General features: G+C 39.9%; 1 protein-coding gene across 5 annotated transcripts in view; it reads left to right on the top strand.

Moving 5' to 3' along the window:
• Positions 1–21180, top strand: part of LOC121290325 (rho GTPase-activating protein 6-like) — a 665043-nt gene that overhangs the window by 474757 nt on the left and 169106 nt on the right. Inside the window, exon 1 of one of the 5 annotated variants that reach the window (XM_041210651.1) lies at positions 8999–9280. The exons of the other annotated variants lie outside the window; for them this stretch is intronic. The gene's annotated coding sequence lies outside the window, so the exon portion shown is untranslated. Of the gene's footprint in view, positions 1–8998; positions 9281–21180 lie in introns of those variants that run through there. 5 annotated transcript variants of the gene reach the window in all.

Raw genomic sequence — 21180 nt, 5'->3', positions numbered from 1 at the left:
AAGGCATTAGATACAGTGCCACACAGACTTGAGAAAAGTTATTGTTCATGGAATAAAAAGGACAGTAGCAACATGGATACAAATTTGGCTGAAAAATAGGAAGCAGAGAGTAATGGTCAATGGATATTTTTTGGGCTGGAAGAAGGTTTGTAGTAGAGTTCCCCAGGGATCAGTATTGGGACCCCTGATTCTCCTGATATATGTTAATGATCTAGATCTTGCTGTGCAGGGGACAATTTCAAAGTTTGCAGATGATACAAAGCTTGAGCATGTTGTAAACTGCGAGGAGGACAGTGTAGACCTTCAAAAGGACATAGACAAGTTGACGGAGCAGACAGATAGGTGGCAGATGAAGTTCAGTGTGAAGTGTGAGGTGTTGCATTTTGGTAGGAAGAACATGGACAGAATATAAAATAAGGGGTGAAATTTTAAGGGGGATGCAGAGGCAGAAAGACTTGGGTGTATATGTGCATAGATCATTGAAGGTGGCAGGACAGGTGGAGAGAGCAATTAATAAAGCATATAGTATCCTGGGCTTTATTAATAGGGGCATAGGGTACAAGAGGAAGGAGATTATGCTGAATTTATATAAAACACTTGTTAGACCCCAGCTGGAGTATTGTAAACAGTTCTGGGCACCACACTGTAGGAACGATGTGAACACATTGGAGAGAGTGCAGAAGAGGTTTACAATAATGGTTCAGGGGATGAGAAACTACAGTTACAAAGATAGATTGGCGAGGTTGGGACTGCTCTTCTTGGAGAGATGGAAGCTGGAGGAGATTTGATAGAGATGTTCAAAATCATGAGGGGGCTGGACAGAGTAGACAGGGAGAAGCTGCTCCCACTCGTAAAAGGCTCAAGAATGATAGAAAACAGATTTAAAGTGATTTGCAAAGAAAGCAAATGTGATGCGAGAAAAAACTCTCTCACATGGTGAATGTTTTGGGTCTGGAATGCACTGCCTGGAAGTGCGGTATAGGCAGGTTCAATCGAGATATTCAAGAGGGCATTAGATGATTATTTGAATAGAAACAATGTGCAAGGGTACGGGGAAAATGGCAGGGCAATGGCATGAGGTCATAATGTTCATTTGGGAGCCGGTGCAGACACGATGGCCTGAACGGCCTCCTTCTGTGCCGTTAAAATTCTGTGATTCTGTTAACAAGTTGAATTGAAAACTGTCAGCAATGTTAATAAATCAAACGGCTTGGGCTTGCAAGTAGTTCCTCAAGAACCTGTTAAAAATTGTACAAGGGGTATTTTTAATATAATAGAATGAAATGTCAAAATTATGTCCAGTGGTCCGCAAATAATGCAAACAAGATGAATAACTTTCAAAACTGTTTGCACAAATTCAGTAGCTAACCAAAGAAATTGGGTTATCTGTGCACATTGGAACAAGAAATGCAAGCTAAACCTTAAAAAAAGATAATTGTTGGAATGTGGGTGTCACTGAAAAGGCCCATTATTGTTTTTATTGCCCATTCCTAGTTGTTCCAAGGAGATGGTGGTGCCTTCTTAACCTGCTGGTAACAGTTTTCTTTGATACAATTGATTAGCTTGCCAAGCTACTTCAGAGGGCGGTTAAGACCCTTGGTCAGACTGGGCAAGGATAGCAGGTTTCCTTCACTAAAGGATATTAGTGAATTAATTGCTTTCTTTACAACAATCTTGCAACTACAAGTGTCCTAGAATTTTTCTAAACAAAACTGAATTCTCAAAACGCCATGGTGCAATTTGATCTCTCATTCTATGGATTAGTAGTCCAGGATTCTCGGTTACTAGTTCAGTAATTTAAGAACTATAGTATACATCGAATTGGCACCTATCGGCAAAAGAGAAAAATGTTTTGGATATGCAATTTTATTCTTCAGTAGAAGTATCAAATCTGCGTGAAATGAGATCCAATTTTAGGCACTTGATCATAATTAAAACAGGATATCCATATAAATCACTGGAAATGCCACATTTGGAATATTACATGCACTTTTGTTTGTCCCACCTTTGTCTATAGCAACAATGTTGTTTTAAAAAGTTGAGAGAGAAAAGAATGATTCTTGGATTTAGCACTCTGAATTATGAGGAGGGCATCAGAAGACCAAACTGATGAATGTGAATTGGGAGGCTGCATAATTATAACTGCTACAAACAAATAATGTAGATGTAAATGAGCTATCCAGCTTGGACTGTGAACACAGAACTAGAGAACAAAAGTTTGAAATTAATAGGGAAGCCTGGAGATTGGTGAGATTTCTTTTTGCATAGAACAGCAGATGCAAGGACTAGATTCCCCGGAAACAGTTCATGTTATCTTCATTTAGTCGTTTTATTTGGCTCCTGGCTCAGCAATGCCTCAAATTTAAAATTCTTGTCCTTACATTCATATCCCTCCATGGCCTTGACCTTCCCTAAGTCTAACTTGTGCCAGCCTTATAACCCTACAGGATATTTGCATTCCTCCAATTCTGGCCTCTTGTGCATCCCCTAGTTTCTTCACCCCCTCCCTATTTGCAGCTGTGCCTTCAGCTGCCTTGGCCTTAAGACCTGTCACTCCCTCCTTAAACCTCTTCATCGCTGCCTTCATTTAAGGTGGGCTGGCAATTTAAATATTAATATGCCTCTTAACACCATCTTAAAGTTAACCCTAGCCAGTCGAGTTTTCCGGGACTCAGGAAACAAGAACTTTTGGACCCAAGAAATGAAAGCCTTTTCGCCTGCCTCCTAGATGCAGTTAATCTGCTTCTGACAACCCCCAACCCTTCCAAACTTCCTACTGAGGCCTCAGATCCCTCCCTCCTCTCTGGGAAATGGAAACAAAAAAAATGTTAATCAGATCTTACTGTTAAATTCCTCAGGATCTGAGGGAAGCTTGATGTCTCTATGTGGCTCAGAGCCAAAGTTAGTTTGACAATTCTGTTGTGAAACACTTTGTTCACTTTAATATGCTAAAGGTGCTACATAAATGCAAGTTGTTACAAAAAGTGAATGGAAGTTGATTAACATTGGCTTGAAAGATTAAATATTTAGAACAGTAGCTTTAATAATTCTATGGCAATTCCATAGAATACAACTGCTTGAGGTCAGAAGTAGTCAGTACCAAATGGCTCATCAGATTATGATTGTACTTGCCTTTAGAAAATACTTGAAATAATTAATGAGCCCCACTTCAGTTTTGCTGTGCATTTCAAAGAAGCGAGTGCTAATAGGAAGACACGGAAAGCAGAAAACAAGCTTCCGTGTCAGAGGCTGCGTAGCCAATGTTTGTGGCAATGTGAACTAAATGTATATTGAACTGGTGTGAAATGAAACCCTGCAATAAATCCATCTCTCAAGTCATGGGGGTGAACACATTGCTACAGAGGGGTCATTGTGTGCTTTATATATAGAGGCTATGGTAGTTCCTTGATTATGTTACTAGATTAGTAATCCAGAGACCTGGACTAATAATTTAGAGCATGCAAATTGAAATCCCAACCAGGCTATTTGAAAAAAAATCTGGAAACATCAAACCTGTTTGTTTAAAAACACAGCCTTTTCACAAATGCCCTAATTTAGGGAAGGAAAACCTGCCAGCCCAACCCAATCTGGCCAAATGCAAACTCCTATCTCACACCAACTCTTAAATGTGCTTCAAAGTGACCTAGCAAGCCACTCAGTTCAAGAAGAGGCCCATGAACACCTTTGCAGAGCAACTAGGGAATAAATGCCAGAATATTAGTGACACTGCATTGCTTTTTTTTTTAAATCTAAGGTTCCAACAAGTTAGTGAAAGGCAAATGCAAACAAAGCATTAGTTTGAAAGGGAAGGCATCAGGGGCTGCACATTAGCTCAGCTGGTTAAAGATTGAAGCATTTGAAACCTTCAGGGCTGAGGTATGCTCCCTGGCCTGTCCTAAATCAATAATTCTCAGCTGTCAGATCATTAGAGGTGTTGCAATTCGCCTTAAGAAAAAGTATTCATAGCTACTGAAACATACAAGTCATCCATGATTCCTCTCATCACAGATCTACAGCTAGAGGCAACACACACGCGTGCACACTTCACTTTACAAAGTAATAAAGAGTTAAAATTTTGTAGTCCACAGTGAACAAAAAATGCCAACCATTCATTACATTTAAACCTGCCCACAGATTTTCTGTCGCTTTTGCACTGGAACCTGCTGTGATTAGAATTTCATAACAGCATGGAACCATCTACAGGGGAATCTTCGGCCTGTGTGCACAGAGCAAGTAACTGTAGATGTTCAGAATGAATCGGATTGAACAATTCTTAAGGTAGCGCACAAAGTCTGAACAAGGAAGTGCAAGTTAAAGAATTTGATTCAATGCAAAACAAAGCAAATGAAATAAATGGGATTTAGAGGGAAGAGACTGAAGGAAAAGATAAAACTTTTTTTTAACCTGAAGGAATGAGACTAGAATTAATTTTCTGTGCCAGAGAGATTGTTTGGCGGTAATCAAGACATATCACACTGTTAAAAATTTACATACGCTCGAATGGACAAGCCCCAACTTTTTCTGACAAATAAGTGGGTATCCTAACTTCACCTTCATGTATTATAGTGCAGCTTCTGGAGTACATAAACTTGGGACAACAACCTCCTGGCTTCTGCATTTAACTGCATGTGTGCCTAAAGTTTCTGACCAATTTACTCTTTAAGAACACCGGATGCTGATAGCCTCACCGTTATTCCTATCTCATAAATCAGGGCCTCTATTGATCACCAACTCAACAAAATTATCTACTTTATTTTTACTTCAACACCATCTAGTGGCAGTATCTGCTATTTGCATCTTTGTAGAGGATCTAATTAAATGTCTTTGTATTTTTAACCTCTTAAGCTTATCCTAAATAATTGTTATACAGAATTATATTACAAATTACAATTCCCTACTTGTTATCCAGTGACCACTGCCAAATGTGTAGATAGAATTGGGATGCCTCAAATTCAAATACCACAAAAGAAAAAAATACCATTTATATAATAATGCCATTCATGACCTCAGGATGTTCCAAATACTTTAAAGTCAATTAAGTACTTTTGAAGTGTAGTCCCTGTTGTAATGTATGAAACACAGCAGGCAATTAGCACATTACAAGCTCCCACAAATAGTTATGTGGTAATGACCACATAGTCTATTTTAGTGGTGTTGGATGAGGTTCAAATATTGACCAGAACTCCCTTGCTCTTTGAAATGATACCACAGGATCTTTTATATCCACTTAAGGCGGCAGACAGGGCCTTGGTTTATTATCTTTTCTGAAAGACAGTACCTTTGACAGGTGCTCCTTCAGTACTGCAAAGGAATGGCAGCCCAGATGTAGTGCTCACGTGGGACTTGAACTCACAACCTTCTGATTCACAAGTTCTGCAGCTGACACAAGGCCACACATCAAGGTTTAACTCTTGCTCCTATCTTGTGAGTAACCACTGGGGGATTATACTGAGTGTGTGCAGAACTGTATCCCAATAAAGAACCAGAGTACTTAACACCCAAAACAGACGGCACAAAAATCTGGAATAATTTACAAAAATGCCAGAACAAATGTTCAGGCATTTTGTTATATAGATATGTTGCTACTTAAAGTTGAAATGAATAGGCTGTTTCAACAAATGCTGGACATAATTTCTTTGAATTTAATGGTGTTTTAACATTTAAAAAACAACATTAATTTAAGCATACCACATCATAGAAGAGCAGAAACACCGTTGACAGGAATTCCTATCCATTAACAGCTGACTGTATTGAAATGCCATTGACTAATCTACCACATATCTTAGAAGTCTCCCCCCTCCCACCCCCGACCTTTTAAAAAAAACTTGTTACTTGATTTATATCTCATTTCACAATGTTCTAGCCAAAGCAGCAACTATTGGTTCTGCTCCCAGATCTTTCTGCTTGTAGCTGATCAGTTAGCAGGTAGCTGGGGATTTATTTATGCTGCAACAATACTGTCAATGCCAGCATTAAGGTTGTAGTGGAAATCCATAATCTGGACCTGAGCTAACTCTGGAGCAAAGTGGAGCGGAACTCCCCTCTCCAGAGCGTCTCAGGAATCAGGTTGGTCTCAATTCCAGATTTACACCACAATTTTAGTGGTAACGTGAAATGGTTTTGCTTTGCATTGAAAGCGTGTAGTGCAAAAGGCATGCTCACCATCATTCTCGCCCTGTCTATTGGGAAAAACATCACCGTTTTTCTTCCCATGCAGCCAACATTTGTACTGTAGCAGGGTAACTAAAAACAAGAGAATTAATTTTGAAAGTAGAAAATATCCTTACATTCATATGCAAAAATTCTGTAGTCATGTTTATGATACAGTAAAGTAAATCTCATTTTTAAAAAATGACGAAACACAGTACTGGGAATCAATACAAGAGCAAACTGATGTTATCTTTGCCAAAACGCAACCCCAGAACAACATAATAGTTTAGTATTTGCTAATTATGATAAATCTGTGAAGCATGACAAAAGCAAATTCTGAAGAAGGGTCATATGGACTCGAAAGGTTAACTCTGTTTCTCTCTCCACAGATGCTGTCAGACCTGCTGAGTTTTTCCAGCATTTTCTGATTTTGTTTCTTTCCCTTGACAGTTTACCAGCTGTTAGAAGTGATAACCTGGCAACCTTACCCTTTTCAAAACAAAGCCTTCCCAGAAGGAAAAAAAATCAGTAAAAACTGGGAAATAAGAGTGCTGATTTGAACTGGTCTTGTATACCTTCAGACAGAATACCAGTAAAACTGGGAAATAAAAGTACTGGTTAGAATTGATTTTTTTTTTCTTTCTGGGCTATCAGCGCTCACTGTGTTAAATACAGCATTTCATGACGTCTTGTGAATTGTAATGACCTTTCGTATGGGCCGTACCTCCAAACCATGGTTTCCCTAGTGTTCACAACACCTCCGTGCCCCTGTGATTCATGTTACCTTCCAAAAGCAGCCAGACTCCATCAAAATTGTGGAAGGTCTAGAATGCCCACCTCTGCAACATCAGGACAGCAGCGTGCAGACCCCACCCTGTCCCCTTATCCCACGCCGGTGAAACTCGCTGGTGCCCGGAATGGCAGCAGGAATCCGGGATTCAGGTCCCACCTACCATTTTAAAGCCCGCCCAGATGCACTTCAGTCCCACGTCAGGGCAGGGAATTCCAGCCCCTTATGTAATATATCAAGCAGATGTCTTCTGAAGTGAACGAAGTATCAATTTACTGTCACAAGTCATTGATACATCTAGAGTGAATTATCTTCAAGGGTAGAAGTTTATTGTTTATTAAACAAAAACAGAATTACCTGGAAAAACTCAGCAGGTCTGGCAGCATCGGCGGAGAAGAAGAGTTGACGTTTTGAGACCTCATGACCCTTCAGCAGAACTAGGTGAATCCAAGGAAGGGGTGAAATATAAGCTGGTTTAAGGTGTGTGTGTGTGTGTGTGTGTGGGGAAGTTGGGTGGGGGGAGAGAAGTGGAGGGGGGTGGTGTGGTTGTAGGGACAAGCAAGAAGTGATAGAAGCAGATCATCAAAAGATGTCACAGACAAAAGAACACATAGGTGTTGGAAGGGTCATGAGGACTCGAAACGTCAACTCTTTTCTTCTCCGCCGATGCTGCCAGACCTGCTGAGTTTTTCTAGGTAATTCTGTTTTTGTTTTGGATTTCCAGCATCCGCAGTTTTTTTTGTTTTTATTTAAGAAAATCTTGCTGAGCCTATTAATTGCTACAAACAATGGTCTTCAGATTCATCAGTTCTGGTAGGGAAAGTATTAAACGATCAGAATTGAAGAGACTTCTTTTGGCTATTTTGACCTTTGTCAATGTCAGGTGCCAATGTTTGAGATCATTGTCTAAAGGTGAAAATCTTTCCCAGTTGAAAAGCAAGAACAGTAAATGTCTCTAGTCACAATGAATAATGCATATTAAGAAAGAGTTTGATTGACGTTGTGCTTTTGGTGTGAGTTATTACACATTCAATTGATGAAAATTACTGTATTGAAACGAGGGGTTGCTTTGTTTTGCAAATAAATTAAAATTCACAGACACTTGGTCCATGGCAAGACCTTTTTTTTTGTTTGTTTTGAGGTGGGTGGAAAAGACTCTTGCTTTACGATGAACTTGTTGGAAACCTAAACTGTTGTGGCAGTAAGTGAACGAGCAGATGTTCGTTTTACTCGATGTGGAACTCTTTTATTTTTTTAAAAAAACAGAATGTATACCACTGGTGCATAATCAACTTGCATAGAAAGAATGGGTACTTGATTGAGACCTTAGGGGGTTGCCAATTCCTGGGCTGGGCTGGGGCTGAGGTTGGGTAGGGCAGGATGTGGGGTAGGGGGGGGAGGGGGAGGGGGTAAGGGGGGAAGTGGGGGTGGTTGGAGAAACGGGGAGAGAACACGCAAGGAGGAGAGGAACATTAAGGTGAATATCGACAACAGTACGGGCAACGTTTGCATAATTACGTTCCAACTTTGGAGGCTTTTATATTTTTGACAGGGATCAAAACTGGCCAGCGTCTCTCAATTTGCATCAATTTTCCCCCACCCCCCTGCTAAGCGCGAAATAAGCGCTCTTCCTGTTGTCAGCATTCCCACCCAATGCCCTTCGATAGAAAACTCAACCAACATCAAGCAAACCTTTTTCTCGCGTGTCCGGACTAACGTTGCACTGCAGCCCTTCTTGGAGCGTTGGATATGGAGAAAGATGCCTTTTATTTGACTACTTGCGCGTACCTTTAAAAGGGAAGGGAATAACATCACCTCAGTGAATGTCCTGCCCTGTTGCTTGCAGAGATGTTACTCGATGCCTCCTCAGCAGTCCTCCGGAGTACTATTCCTAATAAGGAAACTTTCTGGAAATAACAGTCGAGCTGAGAAAAGAGTTGTTGGGGGGTGGGAAACAACAGTTCACTGGACCTTTTTTAGTTTGCAAACTTCGCGGAATTTGGGAGAGACAGCCAAGTTGTCTTTAAAACAACAACAATATAGGGGGGGAAGGGTGCGTCTACTCGTACATCTTGCCTGCTGTGGATGGAACTGTGACTATAATGAGGGGAAAGGTGGACCGAGAAGTTTGGTGTAGCTGAAGCGATCGAGCGAGGGGGGGAAAAAAAAATCTGGATATAAAGGCGCCGAGCAGTTTGATTGGCACCAGCTGTGTGCGAGCCGCGAGCTGCCTTTCTCTTTAATGAGAGACTGAGTTAAAGCACCTATCGCCTCGTCAAGTACCCTAGTCCATCAGAGTCCACCACACACACACACACATTGAACGACGCGGTTTGATGGGTAAGAGAGAGAGAGAGAGAGCAGTCAGTCCACTGACTCATGTTAGCCATGCTTGTGTGATGTTTTCGGTCAGTTTGTGTAAGGTTGTAGCGGTGTAAAACACTCCTGTGACTATACTTCTCCAGAGTAAAGGAGTATTCATCTGCTATCCTGTCTGGGGACTGGTTTACATTGGGTGGGTAAGCATGACTGTTTACTGTAAGCAACCTGCACTGCAGTACACCAGTCGCCAATAGAGGTTGAGCAGATAAACATCTCTTCAGAAAAGTGGCTCCTAATCTCTTTAAAAGATAGAAACTTTTTGCAGTGTGTTCTTTGTTGGGCTTTGCCGTCCTTGGGGTTGAGGGCGGGTGACAAAGTCTTAACTCTTTGCAAATGCACACATGATGTATTGGCGACCCATGTCATTGTGGTGAAAATGGATATAAACATGTTCAAACACTTTTTAAACATAGGCTTAATGCCATAAACTTGGACTGTTGGCATTGGGTTTGATGAGGGAAAAATATTACTTCTTTAAAAGTGATCTGGGTTGACAATATTGCTCACTGAAGTTTGTTTACATTACAGTTCAGTCCAGTCCAATACCAGGAAATGCATTGTGGTTTGGTCATGGCTAATTAGTCTTACAAATGCTGTATCTTTCTTTATCCCCTTATATTCATCTTCCTCTTGCTTTCTCTTGTATCCATCTTCCTTATCATCTCCATTTGTCATTGCATATTGATATAACTACATATTTCCTTCTCTTACCTGCAATGTTGCTAGTTGTGACTTTTAAATTTAAATAGGACTGGGTTTTTTGGAGTGGGCACTTACAATAAGAGTCCCTAGCCCATTAAAACTAGTTCAATAATATGTGTCCTAGAGTTGCCATGATAATATGTCTTCACGCACACTTATTTTCTATCCAGTGTGGTCTGTAATGACATGATGGCTGATCTGAAACCCATTACTACTGATCACTTTGTAAACCACAAATTATTTTATCTTTACAATAAATGAATGAAACAAACTTTTTAAAAGGAGTTGGATATATACTTGAAAGAATTGCAAGCCTATGGAGATAGAGTGAACAGGATGGGCTGAATGTCATGGTAGTAATATGAGTCAACCATTAGGGGCATAGCAACACATTTCCCCATGATTTACATTTACATTTGTTACCCAGCAGAGAAAAACTGCCAGTGCTTTTGCATGATAATTATGTCACTCAGATAATTATGTCGTTCATCCAACTGGTGGTATTTAAAGTAAATGATGTCACTAGGGAATGAGAGACTTCCAATTCTGGCACAGTGGCCATGTTGAACACTCGTGTGGTATGGCTCAAATCATTAATTCTCTAGCAGTGTACCTTGATTCAATCTCTGAACAATGCTAATGTATTTTTATTTCTTGCTTTCTCAAATCAGTGTTTTGTCCTTATTTCCATTGTTGAGAGTCAAACGTTTGTGCCTGTTTGTGGATTGATTTGTTCTTCAAGCCTATATGCAGTAGAAACACAGTTGCGACCACTGAGAGTTTCATCTTTCACTTCCTCTTTCAGCCTCATCATGAACTTGGAGTGAAAAGATTTGATGTATAAATTGACAACAGTGAATAGGTCATTGTGATGCCGTCATCATTAAAAATCAAAGTTATAGTTATTACATTAATGGCTCCGAGCTGCTGTTGAGATGATGGATTGCCTTTAACATCTAGCACTTCTCCCTGTGGAAGCCTGTTGTGTTCATTATATGGGAATGTGGATAAGATGTTTAGCTCTCCGGTGTTCAACACAAATTGAGCGCTTGGGCCATGATCAATGCCATTTTGTTCTATCCTTCTCACCCTTCGCCTAAACTAATTAGTTAACACCACCATTTCTAGTGATATAGTTACTCAATAGATAACGTTATAATATCCTATTTGAGTTCTTCTATATTTGAATTACCTGATAGGGTATAAAATAATCTAAAATCATATTTTTAATTCCCACAGTAACTCTAATGATTTGTTAGGTACTTGAAAAGGAAAAAGTCTCAGAATATAGCAATGTGGGCTTGTTGCTAATGAATGATCTTAATAGACAAAAGCAGTATTTTAAGGATGTGTTTTTTTACATTTAACAAATTTTTTGTTGATTTGCACCTGCTTCATGTTCATTTAACTCCCAGATATCAGATTTTACTGACTAGAACAAAACAAAGTAAAATTAAAGTAATCTAAAATGTTAAGATGTATTTTCGACCCAAAAGGTGTTTTGCTCAAAGTAAGCAGTTTTCAAGAATAAAGTTGTTTGTTGATGCACTTGGTTGTATGATGAAGCTGTATTCTCCCTTGACCTTCAGGGCCCAGCTTGAATGCAGCTCAGATCTTTGTGATTAAAGGCCTGTTGAAGGCTGTAAAAGGACCTACAAAGAGGCAATCTGCATCAATGTCAACTTAGTTACTAATAGGCATTAGGCTGTAAGTCAAATAAATGCACATAGTTTGACTTGGCAGTCCCACTGGGAAGGCCACAGGGGTAGTTGCAAAAGGCAATGCATAAAATCTAAAAGCATTTTTTTTAACATTTGACCTATGTAGGTGGACTTTTCCTAAAGAATATTTTTTTTTGATGCAGGTGCACTATGTGAGTATTCATTAAATAAAATAATAACATGGGCTGTGAAAAGACAGGCAATGCTGTGCACTCAGGCTTACTGTGTATTATTTGCATATCCTGCTTTTGAAATGACATAATTACCTGAGGTGCTTTTGAATGATTGAGGGCAGCTGCATTGGAAAGTTGCTTTCAATTTTCCATTTCTACATTTTTCACCTGCAACTGCATTATTTAGCTAGGGTGGAACAAGTTTCATCTGAAGCATTGCAGTTGTACTAAAGAAGCATTTTGTGCATTTTTACTCCTCTTCACTCAAGCTCTCATCTTTTTCTTCATCATCTTCACTCTCCATTCTTTCTTCTACAATCTGCAACTCACCCAAAACTCTTCTGCTTGTATTCTAACTCACCTTTAAACCCTCTTCTCACTAGCGTTCTTTTCTCATGCTTCACACCACTACCTTCTTGAGGGCAATTAGGGATGTGTAGTAAACACTGGCTTAAGTGAATTTTAAAAAATCTAACTTCAATTCTGATCCATAAATCCCTCTGTGGTGTTGCCCACACATTCTCACCGCCCTGATTTGGCAACCTCTTTCATCTTTGTGTCATCCCCTCCTATCCTCTGCTCTGTCTTGTCTCCACATTCTGGAACTCCATACTCAAACCCTTACGTTTCAGTACAGTCTCCACCACATGCTAACCATTTGCCATTTCCCTGAAGTAAATTACGAAGAGGCCATTTATAATTCATTGAACACTGGCTCGCTCAAGTAGTTTAAAGTGCCGCTGTAAAGCAACATGTTTATGGTGGTGTATTTACCCCATTATCCAGCCTGCCTGAGAATTAATGCCAGGGAAGTTATTGAAACTGCCTGAAGTCTGTCTTTTCCCACTGCCTCATGTAGCTGTTAAGAATTGTTGGAGGCTTTGGACTGTTCTTGGTAGTTGGTTTTACTGTCTGCTGTGTACAGCTGGCAGATCGTGTTAGCATGAATGCACCTCAACGTACCCCTCTATTTCATTTTTTTGGAGTGTGCAAGTGCTAGCTGTATGTGGAATTTTTGCATGGCCATGCATGTGTACTAACTTAAAGGGAGCGAATTGTGCACAGCCAGAATCTCGACTTTCAGGGCCCTGCATGGCCCAGCAGCTCCACCAGTAACACTGCACCTGCTTTATGTGGCGGGAACTATGTCTCTTCTTCCATCGTTAAAAACCTCAATCAGTTTCTTTGTCCAAGCTTTTGATCATCTCTCCCACAATTGCTCAGTGACCATTTCTCATTTTTTTTCTCAACATAATGCTATTTGGTTCCATGTTGTATGCTAACGGTGCTAATATGGCTGCAAGATGTTGTTTTCATCAAACAAGGCATGGTTTTACAAGTACAAAGCCTGGTTGCACCCGGATACCATTTGGTTAGTTATCCCTGCACTGGGGAGCCTTACAAAAGTTATGTCTTCAAGCTCTGAATTATCTGGAGTACTTATTTAATGAATGATAAATAATCAGAATATGTTAAGGTCAGGATAACAGCTTGTAACATGTTTTAAAACAATAACACATCATGTGGTTGAAGATTAAGTAAATTGAGAGCACTAAAATATTTAATTGCAACCCTGGGATTTGTATGCAAATAGCTAATTTTCCCTTTGGGAAACACAAAAACACTATTTACTGGGACAATTTGAGATTCAGTATTCTCGATCATGAATATATGGGGATTTCTGTGACATGTCTAGTACTATCTCTGAATAATTGCCAGCCGCACACTCCAGTTTTGCAATTCGGCACGGCTCATTGTTGTCCCACAGTGTCCTCAGCTTTCACTTATGCCTCCAGGCAGCTGGGAAACACCAGCAGGCATACCATGTTACCTCACCTCAGCTGACACCCTCACTTAGTTTAGCTTTTCATCAGTTCTGTCTGAAGTAGTTACAGAGGACATCACCCTCTAAGTGCATGAAGTCTGAAACAATGGAAGAGGCAGATGATCCTTGCAAGAGGGTAGTGGCTCTGAGGTGCTCACCAGCAAGATGTGTGACATATTCAGGGCACTCTCCTGACAAAGTAGACATGTGGCCAGTCATCCTGGCAAAAGATTGGGACCTTACCATGTATCATCCCTTGGTTAGCAATGAAACCCTTTGGCTTACAGTGGAAGTGACTGGTGCAACATTGCATCCAATCCTTGGCAGGAGAAACAAACCTTATTATGACACAGCCGATGGTAAAGGCTGAGTTGCTCAAATCCCAGAGGGAAACTTGAAACAACTGTCAAAACCCATTTTTGCAATTTGTATGTTTCAAGATGCAGGCTTTGAATTTAATAGTAATAAGACCACCGAGTCTCAAGTTTTTTTTATCAAACTAAGTTAAACATTTATTAATACAAGAAAAATTGTAAGCACATACATATGTCTATAAAATTACTACTATAATGACTACAAAAAACCCCTAATTAATCTGACTCTCAGTTACACCCCTGTTAAGACAACAGTAAAACTCATAGATTTAAAGAGACACCTGGCAGAGTATACCCTGGACAGTTGCATTCAAAATGAGTTTCTTTCAGTACTGGGTCCTTGTAGACAGACTTGAGCTTTAAAGGCTGGAGGCTTCTTGCATTTGATGGATCTTAAAATGACTCTACCTTACACACAGTCTCCTTTCCACTTTATACATATCTTTCTCTTTGAATGTAAAATTTTCCATTGTATCACCAGGGTTTTAATTTTACCTCTTCTAATGATAACATCCTTTGATTGCACCAATTTTATTAGCTGATAAAATAAACACATTGCTTGGCGTCTTCTAGCTAGGTGCAAGATTTCACCCTTTTGAATGTTTTATTTAAAAATGCAAATTTCCCCCTTGACACCTATGTTTCTAAACTTCCTCATGTTTATCTAATTATCATTTCAAACCTACTTCTTTCTATACATCAAACCCTCTAACATCAAAGCCTCTAGGCCAGCTGGCTTTAATCCAGCTAAGACATAGACACATACACACACCACTAAACTCTATTTTTAAAAAAATTCCAGTAACATTATAGACATTAATCTCTTCATGACACCCAAAGAAGAATCATTAATAGCATTAAGTTTCAACTTTTGGAATTATTCAAAAGATTCTGCTTGAGTTTCAATTTTGTGTTCATAAAATCACTTGAATCTTTTCTTGATGACTTTGGCTTATAACAATTCCTAGGTATCTCTTCCTCCCCATGTACATTCCAAGCTCTATACAATCCATAAATACCTGTCTTCTGTCTGTTTTAAAAAAGCTTGCCTTTATCTAGTTTTCTCTCCTCCCCAGCTGATGCATAATTTTCTTCCTCTCTTTTCCTCTCTTGTTTTCCTGCCCTCTCATCCTGAGGCATTGATTCCTTGCCAGTATACAGTTCCACAGGCACTGTTCATCTTTGACACCTCATTTGATTAGCTAGTGTTCATGTGTCCTGAAAAATATTTATCCCTCGACCAGCATCACTGAAACAGATTATCTGGCCATTATCATATCGCTCTTTGTGGGACCTTGCTGCATGCAAATTGGCTGCTGCATTCGCTCATTCCATTGTTGATTACACTTCACAGAACATGCTTGATTGGCTGTAAAGTGCTTTGGGAATCCTGAAGCTGTGCGAGGTGCTGTGTCAGTGCAAGTCATTCATAATCACTTGTGTTCAGTTATCAGTCAGAGGCAACTTTCACCTCATCGGTCTGAGATACATTTTAACCCAGGTACCTGTGCCAAATCCACTCCACCACCCAATCCCACAAATAAGGAGAACTTAAATATCCCACCATCAAAGCCTTAGAGTTGGGAATGAGCAAATGGGTGGATCTGATATTAGATAGAGATGGTTGTGTACAAGCTGGTTTATTAATGCCAATTGCATGTAATCTTACTCGGGAGGACATCTGGAGTGGTGACTGAAGCTCTGGGTTCAAAGGAGCATACTGCCATTCAAGTTTAGAGATCACAGAACATGGTGTCTGCCCAAATTAATGCACAGAAATTAGCAGAAATAACATGTTATTTCACACCCCCCTCAATAAGCAGTCCATTATGCCCAGGTGTTGAGAACAGGGCTTTTACAGAAGGGAAATCATGTTTGACAAATTTATTAGTGTTTTGATTATGTAACTAGCAGAGTAGATAAAGTGAAGCCAGTAAATGCAATACAAAATGCATTCGATAATGTGCCACCCATAAAGTTAATGCACAAGATAAAAGCTCTAGGAGCTGAAGTAATATGTTAACATAGAGGATTGGTTAATAGACGGGAAACAGAGTGTTTGGATAAATAGGGCCTTCTTAAGTTAGCAGACTATAACTGATAGAGTGGCACAATGATCAGCGCTGGGGCCTCAGCAATCTACGATCAATATTAGTAACTTAGACAAAGAGACAGAGAATAATATCTCCTAGTTTGCTGATGATATAAAGTTGGGTGGAATGTAAGCTATGTGGAGGATGCTAAAAGGCTCTAAAGAGATATAGACAGGTTAAGTGAGTGGGCAACAAGAGAGCAGTTGCAGTATATAGCGGGAAGCATGACGTTATTCACTTTGGTCGTAGGAGTAGAAAAGCAGAATTTTTTTAAGGGTGTGAAGCTTGTAAATGTTGATGCTCAGAGAGACGTGGGTACACTTGTACAAAGAGCACTAAAAGTTAGCATGCAGGTACTGCAAGCAATTAGGAAAGCAAATGACATGTTGGCCTTTATTGCAAGGGGATTGGAGTATAAGAATAAGGAAGTCTAACTACAATTGTACAGGACATTGGTGGCACCGCACCTGGAATACTGTATGCAATTTTGGCCTAATTTTTAATGGAAGGATTTACTTTCATTGGAGATTGGTCCCTGGGATGAATATGTTGTCTTATAATGGAAGGCTGAGTAAGTTGGACCTATGTTCTCTGGGATTTACAAGAATGAGAAGTGATCACATTGAAACATGCAAGGTTCTGAAGAAGCTTGACAGAATTGGCACTAAGAGGTTGTTTCCATGGCAGGGGAATCTAGAACAGTGGGGCACAACCTCTGATAAAGTGTTGATTATTTAGGACTGAGATAAGGAGAAATTTGTTCACTTAAAGGATTGTGAATCTTTGGAATTTTCTACCCTATGTGGTTGTGGATACTTCATTGTTAAATATTCTTAAGGCTTAGGTAGATCAATTTTTTTTTTCTTTTGGTCCCTCAGGGAATCATGGGATTTGGGGAGCTAAGGTAGAAGATCAGCTGTAACTGTATTGATTGGTGAAGCAGGGTCGAGGGGTCGTTTAGTCTGCCCCCGCTCCGATTTTAATATGTTCTTATCCTGCACTCTGGGTTGAGTGCTTCACTGGCAACATTGGAATTTATTGCCCATTTTTAACTAGAAGTCACTGTGTGTGTTGCCTTCTTGACTTGCTGCTGTCCATGTGATGAAGGTGCTGCCACAATGCTGCTGTGTAGGGAGTTCCAGGATTTTGACTCTGGGTGCAGCCTCCTCATCCTCCATCCTCCCACCCTTCTGCCCTGGAGACAAGTCAGTTGTTTTATGATCATTTTTCGTAAAATGCCTAACTTCAGGATTTACAGTGGGGTGAATATGGAACTGTCATGGTTCTTTGCTGAAACATAATTGGGTAGAAAGGATTTGCATAGCAACGAATTATAAAGCAGAAAAACACTGACTTGGCCAATGATGTAAAGGCTTTTAACCAATAAGCAGGAAGAAAATTGACAGTCGGCTACATAGATTGAATAGACACAAGCAATAATATAAAGTGCTGCATTGATGAATTTTATATTCTCTGCAAGAATGAATTACATGGTGCCGTTTGTGTGCGAGGATGCCCCAAAGCGCTTTACAGTCATCTCAGTTCTTTTAAAGTGTGATAACTGTAACATACGAACATATGATTAGGAGCAGGAGGAGGCCCCTCGACCCCTCGAACCTGCTCTGCAATTCAGTAAGATCATGGCTGATCTAATTTTAACCTTAATTTCACATTCCTGCCTACGCCTGATAACCTTTCACTCCCTATCTATCTACTCCTGCCTTAAAGATATTCAAAGACTCTGCCTCAACCTCCTTTATGAGGAAGAGAATTTCAAGGTGTCTCAACCCTCTGAGAGAAAACATTTTTCCTAATCTCTGTCTTAAATGGGCAACCCCTTATTTTTAAACAGTGGCCCCTTGTCCTAGATTCTCCCACAAGAGGAAACATCCTTTCCACATCCACCCTGTCAAGGTGACTCAGGATCTTTTATGTTTCAATCAAGTTGCCTCCTACTCTTCTAAACTCCAGCAGATACAAGTTTAGCCAATCCAGCCTTTCCTCATTAGGCAATCTGCCCATTCCAGGTATTAATCTAGTGAATCTTCTCTGAACTGCTTCCAATATATTTACATCCTTCCTTAAATAAAGAGACCAGTACTTACACAGTACTCCAGTGTGGCCTCACCAATGCCCTGTATAACTGAAGCATAATCTCCCTACTCTTGTATTCAATTCTCCTCACAAATTATAACATTCTGCTAGTTTTGCTAATTAATTGCTGCGCCTATATACAAACCTTTTGCAATTCATGCACTGGGACGCTAGATCGTTCTGCATCTCGGAGCTCTGCAATCTCTGTCCAATTGGATAACATATTTCTTTATTATTTGTCCTGCCAACTTAGACAACCTCCTATTTTCCCCCGTTATACTCAATTTGCCAGATCTTTGCCCACTCACTTAACCTATATATATATATATATATATATATATCCTTTTCTAGCCTCCTATGTCCTCTTCATAACTTCCCCTCCTATCTTTGTGTCATTGGCAAATTTAGCAACCATACCATCATCCCTTTATCCAAATCATTTATATAAATTGTAAAAAAATTGAGGCCCCACCACTGATCCCTGCGACCACTCGTACATCTTGCCAACCAGAAAAAGACCCATTTATGTCCACTCTGTATCCTCTTAGATAGCCAATCTTCTATCCATGCCAATATGTTACCCCTACACCATCAGGTTTTATTTTGCGCAATAACCTTTGATGTGGCGCTTTATCAAATGCCTTCTGGAAGTTTAAGTACTGTACATCCACCAGTTCCCCTCTATGCACAGCACATATGATTCCTTCAAAGAACTCCAATAAATTGGTTAAACATGATTTCCCTTTCACAAAATCATGTTGACTCTGCCTGATTACATTGAATTTATCAAAGTGCCCTTTATAACATCTTTAATAATAGCTTCTAACATTTTCCCTATGACAGATGTTAAGCTAACTGGCCTATTGTTTCCTGCTTTTTGTCTCCTTCCCTTTTTGAACGAAGGCGATTCATTAGCTATTTCTCAATCTAATGGAACCTTCCCCGAATCTAGTGAGTTTTGGAAAATTAAAACCAATGCATCAACTATCTCACTAGCCACTTCTTTTAAGACCCTCGGATGAAATCCATCAAGACCCAGGGACTTGTCAACCCGCAATTCCAACAATTTTCTCAGTACCACTTCCCCATCGATTGTAATTTTCTTGAGTTCCTCCCTCCCTTCCAATTCTTGATTTACAACTATTTCTGGGGTGTTACTTGTATCCCTCATAGTGAAGACTGATGCAAAATACATGTTTAATTCAACTGCCATCTCCTAATTTTCCGTTATGAACTCCCCAGACTGACTTTCTATAGGACCAAGGCTCACTTCGTTAACTCTTTTCTTTTAAAAATATCTATAGAAACTCTTCCTATCTGCCCTTATATTTCTGGCCAGCTTTCTCTCATACTCTAATTTTCCTTCATTATCAATCTTTTAGTCATTCTTTGATGTTATTTATATTTTGTCCAACCTTCTGAACTGCAACCCATCTTTATGTAATTATATGCTTTTTCTTTAAGTTTGATACTATCTTTAACTTTTTTAGTTAACCACAGATGGTGGATCCCCCCCTTGGAATTTTTCTTTCTCAATGGAAATGTATCTATTCTGTGTATTCTGAAGTATCCCATTAAATATCTGCCACTGCATCTCTAACTGTTGTAGAAAACTGGTAGATCACTGCGAAAGGAAAAGCTATTTTGCCGCCCAGTGTCACCTTTAAGCTCTCTGTAGCATGGGTTAGGTGGAGAGAAAAGCTTCCTCTTGGTCTTGTCTTTGACCCCAAACTCAGAAGAGCCCCAGGTATCCTTGTGCTGTGTCTGAGATTGCTAATTGGTGCTGAGATTGAGACAATTTATGCTGATTAGGGTTGAGATTGAGGATACCATGAAACTTTACAGCACAGTAGGAGACCATTTGCCCCATCCTGCCATTGGTGTATTGCTCATCTTAGTTTCACACTGGACATTTGCCTACCACAGAAAATTGACTTCCATTCTCTCATTCCAAGCTGCATTCACATCTAGGTCCAATAATCTTAAACCCAATCTGTCACCAGTCCCCAGATCATGAATTGCCAATTCACTTCTGGAGCCTTTTTTCCAGAGTAAATGATTTCACCATCCAGGTTCAAGTTGCCCCTGTGCCCCCGCGCTGCCCCCCCCCCCCCCCCCGGCCTGAAACACACACACACACACACACACACACACACACACACTTTATTTGCACTTCTTGCTCTAGCCTTCCCGGAAATATGATATGCTTATCATTGAAGATAGTTATCCAATGCCAGGGACTGGCACTTTCTACCACATGGAATAGTTGAGACAAATAGCACATTTGCATCTATATGGAAGGGAATCCTTAATGGGGTTACAGTATAGGAGGATAAAGGAATGGAAAGCGATGCTGATAGAATGAGATGTAGTAGGGTTAGAGGAAGCTCACCTGGAGCATAAATACTGGAATAGACCTGCTATGTAATAATCCTCCACTACAAGTGCTGTGTTCTATGTCAGTGACCAACTCTGGTTTGTGGATTATTTGGTTAAACACATTCTCCACCATGTGGTTAATACACTTAAACAATAGGCAATAAACTGCAAAATTGACTTGTGTAGTCCCTATTACTAACTGAGCAGAAAGCTGAAAAAACAATTAAGAAGTGCAACAGTGGCAGTGCATGAAAAATGTGCACGTTCTTCTGTGCATGTTATGTGTTTATGAATCAGACAATACCATCCCTTTCATGAACAAATAATGGCACATTCAGCTGAGCATAGCTGGTATAGATTTTGATGTTTTATTTGGAACATAGGGGAGAGAGAGCAGTGATCTGTGTTACATGACTAATAAGACTGAAAGACAGCTTCTCACAACATCCTGTTTGCAAAAAAAACTAATGACGAGCTAGAAGCTCATTTTTGTTGGC

This window comes from Carcharodon carcharias, chromosome 18 (genome assembly GCF_017639515.1).
Source record: "Carcharodon carcharias isolate sCarCar2 chromosome 18, sCarCar2.pri, whole genome shotgun sequence".
Lineage (NCBI taxonomy): Eukaryota > Metazoa > Chordata > Chondrichthyes > Lamniformes > Lamnidae > Carcharodon > Carcharodon carcharias.
Note: the sequence above shows the minus strand (reverse complement) of the source record. Positions and strands in the feature narration are given on the sequence as shown.